Below are 8,655 nucleotides of genomic sequence, written 5' to 3' on the forward strand. Positions count from 1 at the left end.
CTCACTAGGTTGTGAGTTTAACTTACACAAATTTACTTATCTTATTGTACAAATTTATCTTATTGTTCAAAATTACTTTGGACTATACCACGATAACTATGACCTGTTATCTAAGTAAATTTGAATATTTTCCCATATGTCAAACCAGAGAAGGAATACTACTCTGGGTACCTTGGGGGAGAAGAGAAGATGAGAGGGTCTTTACCAGACCAGTTTATTACAGACTTCAGTGTGACAGGACATTTCATATTAGGGAGGTTAAGTGACTTGCTTAGGGTCCCTGAAATAGGATTTAAACCCCAGTCTTCCTGATTCTAAGTGGCAATCAGGCCCTTCCTCAACATTTTCTCTCCCTTTTAACCAATAACCCCATTATACCCTCACAATCCTCAGCTATACCTCTGACTGAAGCCATGGGCATACACAGCTCTGAACAAAGATAAGTGGGGGAAAAAAACCTGTAGATATCTAGGCATAGCCAAAGAGTTTTATAAATCTGAGACACTCATAGAACATCTAACAAAAGTTAACAAAAAGAAAGCAATCTGGCCATAACAGGAAAAGTATATTCAACAAAGATAGAGCATTGATTCAACTGAATGTAGCTTCCCAACTCCTATGCTGGTCATGCTGGTTTGCTGGTCAGAGGCTGAAAGAGTATCTGCTGATTCCTAGTGAGCTGGTTCTTTCTACCCAGGCCACCAGGAAGCTACATCAACGACATAAGCCTTAGTACCCTGAGCTTATTAAGTCTCAAGGATGTTTTCAATGCCCTTTTAAGGAAAAATTAGCCTACATGGCAATGATTAGTCCTACTATACCTGGTTAAAAAAAACAATGTGTGTATAGGGGGAGAGGGAGAGTGTGCTTACATTCTTGTTAGAATATAAGATACTTTAGGGCAGGAACTGTTGCATTTTTTATTTTGAATTTCCAGTGCTTAACCAAGTAGCACATTGGTCCCATATGCATATGGCTAAGTTTTTTTTTTTTAAAGACCTGCTGGGGAGAGCCACTTTCTCCCTCCCAGATGCCCTCACCTCTGTGGCTACTTTAAAGAAAGAGAAGAAGAAGGAAAGTAATAATTATTCATATAACATTTATTATGTAACAGGCACCGGGCTAACACTTTACAAACATTCTCTCATTTGATCTTCACAATAACCCTGTAAGGTAGGGGCTGTTACCATTATCCTCATTTTGCAGTTGAGAAAACTGAGGCAAACAGAAATTAATTTCTGAATCATACCAAAAATCAAACAAAAAAGAACCACTGGTGACTTCTAGAATTGTGAATAAACTTTCTATAGTACATATTTAGTGCTTTGGTTATTATGAATCAGAAATATGAATTTTAAGTAATAATTCCTTTATTAAAGCCTTACCCTTCATTTCCTCATTGTAAGAGGTGAATGTCTGTGATGATAATGCAAAGCAGAACACAAGCTCCTTTGGAAGGGCACAGGTTTCAAGTAGAGTCCTGGTAATACACTCTGACACGTCTATTGTCTGTTGAGTAGCCCAACTCAGTTTGGGAAGATTAGCCATCTGGTTGTACAGGGGTTGGCACTCATACAAAATCTTTGGGAAGTATTATTAGAAAGGAATCTAAGAATTTGGAATAATAGACGTTTTCACTAAATTTGATAACAAAAAGACTGTCCTAAATACAAATATCCTTTCTTGGGGACCTTTTAATATACCTTAGTCTCCTAGGTGAAACCCTGAGACACAAAGCTGTGTCTCATAATTCAGTTTCCTCATGTATATAACGGAGATAATAATGCACTATTTTCCTCAAAGTGCTATAGAAATGTGATCTGTGATGATGATGATGATGATGATGATGATGATGATGATGATGATGATGATGGTGATGATGATGATGATGATGATGAGGATGAGGATGAGGATGATGATAGTGGTGATGGGGATGGATAGGGAGGGTCATTTCAGTTGATCCTAGAAGAGGACTCTCAAAGGTACACACCAGTTAAGGACATAAGAAGAAGCGCCATTGGCAAAGAAGAGTGACCTGACTACACTAAGGCCTACCTCCCTTCCCCATCAATGAATTGCACCTAGATGTGTGTTGCCCATTGTCTACTGTATACTAAATGAGAGAGTCAGGTCTTGAGGTGTGATAGGGCAGTGGGAAAGAGAAAGGCTAAAACAATGTTCCAATTCTTCTTGTTTTGGCTTTTATCCTCATTCACCTCCTCCTTCATATATGAAATGCTTAGAAACCCTTCTATTTTATTTCTGTCACTTTTGTTTCATCAACCCTTTCCTTTTCTGTTTTCCCTTAGATCTTGATGGTAGCTGATTTCTCCTCCTCACTGGGAGCACAAAATCATTTCATGCCTTGCATGTAACATGTAACATGAAAGCTCAAAAATCCTCAACACAACTAATGAAAGTAAAACAAAATTGTATAGAGGCAACACTTCTCTCTACTCTCATCCCTACCCACCTTTGTTTCAGCGCTGAAAGACTCAAAGTAATTCACAGTTGGAAGTGCCCTAATAGATCATCTAGTCCAACACAGTCCTGAACAGAAATCCTCTCTGTTATTTTTACTCTGAATATCAGTGACCAGTGACAGGGAGCTCACTACCCTTCCAAAGCAGCCATTCAACCCATGCTTTAATAAGAATCTCAATATTCTATCTATCTAGATGACAATATCTATGAGAACAAGACCTACAAATTATCTTATTTTGTACTATACAGGGCAACACAGCTGAAGACCCAGTAGGCACTTAGGTCACAGAACAAAGAATATTAAGAGGTGAAAGACACCCCTCTTTACTTCAACTCCCCATTTTTCACATGTGAAAACTGAGGCCAAGAGAGGCAAAGTGATCTCCCAGAAGCACAGAGTTGGACAGGACAACAGAGGTCATCTGACTCACCCTTTCTCAACTGAGGATCCCCCTTAACATAATTCTAAAGAGTGTTCATCCCTGTCTTTGTTGAAAAAGATCTCCAAGGAGAGGGAATCTTTGATTTCCTTAGGAAGGCTATTTTACTTATGGATAGCTGTAATGCATAGCTTTATTCTCTCCCTCCCTCTTTTACCTACTCATTGGGAAGGCAAGCAATTTGATATAGGTTACACATGTGTAGTCATGCAAAACATATTCCCATATTAGTCATGTTGTGAAAGAAAACACAGACCCCACACACACACAAAAAAGCTGGGAAAAATAAAGTTTTTTTAAAAAGTATGCTTCAATCTGCATTCAGACTCCATCAGTTCTTTCTCTGAAGGAGGATAGCATTTTTAATCATGAATCCTTGGGATTGTATTAGATCATTGGATTATTGAGAATAGCTAAGTTATTACGATTAATCATTATACAATATTGCTCTTACTATGTAAAATATTCTCCTGGTTCTGCTCACTCCACTTTGTATAAGCTCATGTAAGTCTTTCCACAGTTTTCTGAAATCATCTTGCTCATCATTTCTTATAGTACAATAGCATTCCATCACAATCATATGCCACAATTTGTTCAGCCATTCTGCAATTGATGGACATGTCCTCCAATTCTTGACCGCCACGAAAGAGCTGCTATGAATATTTTTGTAAAAATAGGTCCCACCTCTCCCCTTTTTTTGAATCTCTTTGAGGTACAGACCTCGTAGTGGTATTACTGGATAAAGGGTATGCAGTTTTATAGCCCTTGGGGCATAGTTCCAAATTGCTTTCCGGAATGGTTGAATCAGTTCACAACTCTTTCAGCAGTGCATTAGTGTCCCAATTTTCCCACATCCATTCCAACATTTATTATTTTCCTTTTCTGTCATATTAGCCAGTCTGATAGATGTGAGGTGGTACCTCAGAGTTGTTTCAATTTGCATTTTTCTAATCAATATTGATTTAAAGTATTTTTTCCATATTACTATAGATAGCTTTGATTTCTTTGTCTGAAAACTGCCTGTTCATGTTCTTTGACTCTTTATCAATTGGGGAATGACTCATATTCTTATAAATTTGACTCAGTTCTCTACATGTTTGAGAAATAAGTTCTTTATTGGAGAAAATTGATTCAAAAATTTCTCAGTTATGATTACTAACTGTGTATTCACCTCCATCATATTTCCCCCCTGTTTATTCTTTTATCTCTCCTTTTACCCTCTCCCTCCTCAAAACTGTTTTGCTTCTGACCACCATCTCCCCCAATCTGTTCTCTATTCTATTAGCCACCCTTCCTACTTCCTTGTAGGGTAAGATAGATTTTTATACCCAATTAAATGTGTGTTTTATTCCTTCTTTGAGTCAATTCCAATGAGAGGGATTCATTTATTAGCATATTGATGTTATCTCAAAATTATCAATGCCATTTTAGGGATATTTTATTGGCATAACATTTCTCTGGTTTCACTGTGCATGTTTGTCACTTATCTGCAGCTTGCAGACCAAGAACCATCAATTGGGATCTAGCTTTTGGTTATTCAGTCACTTCGGTCATGTCCAACTCTTCATGACCCTATTTGGGGTTTTCTTGACAAATGTACTGGAGTGGTTTGCCATTTCCTTCTCCAGCTCATTTTACACATGAAGAAACTGAGGCAGACAGGTTTAAGTGACTTGCCTAGGGTCACACAGCTAGTAAGTGTCTAAAGGTGGGTTTGAACTCAGGAATTTAGCACATAGTCTCTTGATATGGCCATAATTAATTTAGGAGGCAGTTTTGGTAAGTGGCTTCTCTGTTCTCCCTTACACTCTTAGCTTCTCTTTGTTATTCTCTTTATTATTACCTTCCACTGGCTACTTACATGCTTATTTACTATACTAGCTTGTGGGATGGTCATAGGGAGCATAACAAGATAGTTTCAACATAGTTACTCACTATAATATATGAGGACGCAGGCTTCAAGGATCTGAAGGGCTGTCATGTGGATCTGTTTGCCCCAAAGGACTGAACCAGAAATGATATATGCAAGTTGTAGAGAAACAGTTGGATTCAATGAAAGGAGAAACATCACAAGATCACAGTAAGCAGAGAGTTGGGAGAGCCAACAGAGCCTAGCCAGGCCAACCTATGCCTAAGGAAGAATGCCCTCTACCCTTCCTAACATTTAGGTGAATTTTCCTTCACTGGGGGGTTGGGGGGTTGAGGGTGGGGATGATACTCAATTAGAGATTGGATTATCATTTCTCTAGTATGTTGTAGAGGGGATTTTTCCATTATCTTATGGGTTGGACTAAATGTGCCCTGAGGGCCTTTCCAATTTTGCTATTCTTTGTAGCTAGGTTGCCAAATGGTTACAGCACTGGGCTTGGGATCAGAAAGACTCATCTTCCTGAGTTCAAATCTGGCCTCAGACACTTACTAGCTGTGTGACCCTAGGCAAGTCACTTAACCCTGATTGCCTCAGTTTCCTCATCTGTCAAATGAACTAGAGAACGAAATGGCAAACCACTCCAGGATCTTTGCCAAGAAAACCCCAAATGGGGTCACAAAGAGTTGGACACAATTGAAACAATTCAATAACAAACAATTGTTAGCAGGGAGTGTTAGTAAATGTTTAACAACTGGGTGTCAGGGGAGCATACATGACACATTTTTTAAAATAAGTTTTTCTTGATATTTTCTGTTTCTTACATCACCATAGTGTCCCTTCCCTCTTACAGTCCCCCTCCCAGCGAACCATCTCATCTGACAAATGGTATTTTTGAAAAGGAAAAAAAAAAAGCAAGCACAACCAATTGATACATTAAAAAAAGTCTGAAATCATGTGCATCTGTAACAGCTGTGACCTTCTACCTCCATGAAAGGGAAAGTTGGGGATGTCTTCTTGTATATCTTCATCCAAATCCCTCTTGATCTTTCTAATTTTGTTACATTTACTTTTGATCTTTGGATGTCGTTCTTTCTATTAACATTGTTCTATTTACTGTGTATATTGATTTCTTGGCTCTGCTTCATGTTGTTTGTGCAGAAGTTTTTCAGTTTCAGGTTCCCTCTTTTCCCTCTTACAGAGTATTATGTTCCTTCATTTACTTTACTTTCATCTTTTTTCTAATCTTTTGCTTTAATCTTTACTTTCATCTTTCTCCCTTTCACCCCTGATTCCCTCTTTTTGTTTGATATTCCTTTCCATTTAGGGTTTTGTTTGTTAGTTCTTTTTTTCTCTCCTGCTTTTATCTGGTGATATAGTTCTTCCTTCTATTTCTCCTCTCAGTCAAGTAGATTTCCTGTTCCTCTCTTCCCTTTCGGCTAGTCTTGTTCCTTAATTTTTAAATTTAATTTTTTTTGTGCCCCTCTCCAAAAGGACTCCTCTCACTCTCTTCGTTGTCTTTCTTCTCTTTCTGTTTATTCTGATTCATAACCCCTATAATCATCTGGTCTCTCTCTTTTGTTTGTATTCTTCATGGCATCAGAGCTTCCGAGGTAGCCATTCTGGATTCTCCCTCTAGACTCTTTCTGCCACCCTCTTGTAGGGTTTATCCCGAGGATTTCCCTTTTGCATTGTGCCTCACTTCCAGAACAATTTAGGTGAATTTTCCTTCACTGGGGGGTTGGGGGGTTGAGGGTGGGGATGATACTCAATTAGAGATTGGATTATCATTTCTACCCACCCTCTTCACCCTTGGTGGGTCTCCTACCCACCCCCTTAATTTCCTTATCACTCACTTCCTGACCCCCTCCCCTCTGTTCCTGGTTTCTTTAAAGCATCTCAGCTTCCTCCCACACTGGGCAATGCATGGTTCACCAGCCTAGCTCTCTGCTCCAAGTAACATTTGAGTGGTAACTTGCTCCAGCTGGATGTTGTACTGTTTCCCTCAGACTTGGTGAATTACTCCACAACCCTCTTGAATTATTGCAGAGGTCGGGAGAGGACACTGGCCCATACTAGTGCCCCTCTTACCATGGCCTTGGTGAGAAGCCCACCATTGATCTATCCCTTCTACCACGTCCTCCACCTTCTCTTGTTGACCTTTTTTTCTACATTTGCCTGGAAATTTCCCTTTGTCCAAGCTCTTCCACCCTTTCTAACTGTTAGGGGTTCCTGCTTTCTCTTCTCCCAGGACAAGCAAACTTTTAAAGCCCCAAATCCTCCAGGCTTCACGAGTATAAGGTCCTCATCTCCCTTCACTAATTCTTCACCCACAGGAGTATTCATCAGTGGAACTCTCTCCCACCTCCAAAGGAAAGCCTCCTTCCTCCCCCACTCCTTTCCAAACTTTCATCCCTCCTCCCCACCCACTACCCTATAGGCTCATCTCTTTCTGGAGCCACAGAAGTCACTTTCTCCTTATTGCTAGCCCGTGATTTGACCCCCTGCACATCGCTCACTCCTCTCTATCTTCCTCTTCCCTTCCTTTATGAATGCTCCCAGGTTGTAATGTAGTCCACTCCCCCACCCCAACAAAAACAAGTATTGATTCCCTTATTGATAGGGTATTGCCAGGTTCTGTCCGTAATACCATGCCCGTCTCTTCACTGTTGTCTCTATCAGATTTCCACCTTCATCTCTGTCTCCTTGCGCACATTTGTTTATTTATTTTTAAATTTTACTTATTTTGTTCTGAACTTAAGAAATAAAACAAGTATTTCCATAACATGGTAGAATAGGGGGGAAAAGATGATTGCACATGAAACTGCAAATCTGTTATGTGCAATGTGCTATTCCTTTTAAATATATAATAAAGTCATCACATAACTTTCTTTTCCCCCCTATTTTTCTTCCCTCCTCCCACCCCGCCCTAGAGATGGCTGCCATTAGACAGAAAAAGGTCTCTTATTGGTCTCTCTGTGTTGTCACTCTGCTGCTATTGCTGTCCCTGCCTGTTGCACTTATTTACTCCTCCTGCATTCTGTTATTTGGGGTGTTTGGAAGGTAAATAATCTCTTCAGTTCTGGTTTTCTTTCTAAAAATGTTTCAAACTCTTCTTTATTATTGAATGTCTATCTTTTGTCTTATATGGTTAAGCTCAGATTTGCAGCATAGGTCATCTGGGGCTACATCCTCATCTCCATTGCTCTTCAGAACACATTCCATTCCTTCTTCTTTTTTCCTAGTAGGTATAGAATACTCCTGAATTATTTGAATGTCCTTCCTTTGTATTTGAAGGCCTTTGGCCTGAGGATTTGCAGAATTTATTGTTTCTTAATTGAATTATTAAATTTAACCACTATATGTCCTGGAGTTTCTAGTCTTAATTGGCTGGTGGTTGTTTTGTTTTTTCTGGAGGTAATCTGTGATTTTTTTCAATTAGAATTTCATTTTCCATGTTTAGAAGTTCTGGTCAGTCCCCTTGTATTATTTCTTTCATTATGGTGTTAAGGTTTTTTATCCTGCCATGTTTTTCCAGGAGACCCGTTAACTTTAGGTGGTCTCTATGCTTTCTGTCTTCAAGTTCAGTATGTTTTGTTTGTATAGCAAGCATATTTTCTTTTAATGCTATTGTTTCTTACTTGTTTTCTTCTAGGTTGTCCTTCAGTTCTGCATATTTACATTCCCAATCTATTGTTTTCCCTTTTGTTTCTTTGGTGAGGCTTACCATTGCAGATTCAATTTTTTTATTCTATTCGTTATTTTTGCTATGCCAGACATAAATTCTGTTCTCATAATTCTCACTCATCTTTTAAAACACTTAGGAATAGCATGTCATGGTTCCATATTCTCCTCAAATTTCAC

The sequence above is a fragment of the Vombatus ursinus genome, unplaced genomic scaffold, assembly GCF_900497805.2.
Source record: "Vombatus ursinus unplaced genomic scaffold, bare-nosed wombat genome assembly UNPS02014768.1, whole genome shotgun sequence".
Classification (NCBI taxonomy): domain Eukaryota; kingdom Metazoa; phylum Chordata; class Mammalia; order Diprotodontia; family Vombatidae; genus Vombatus; species Vombatus ursinus.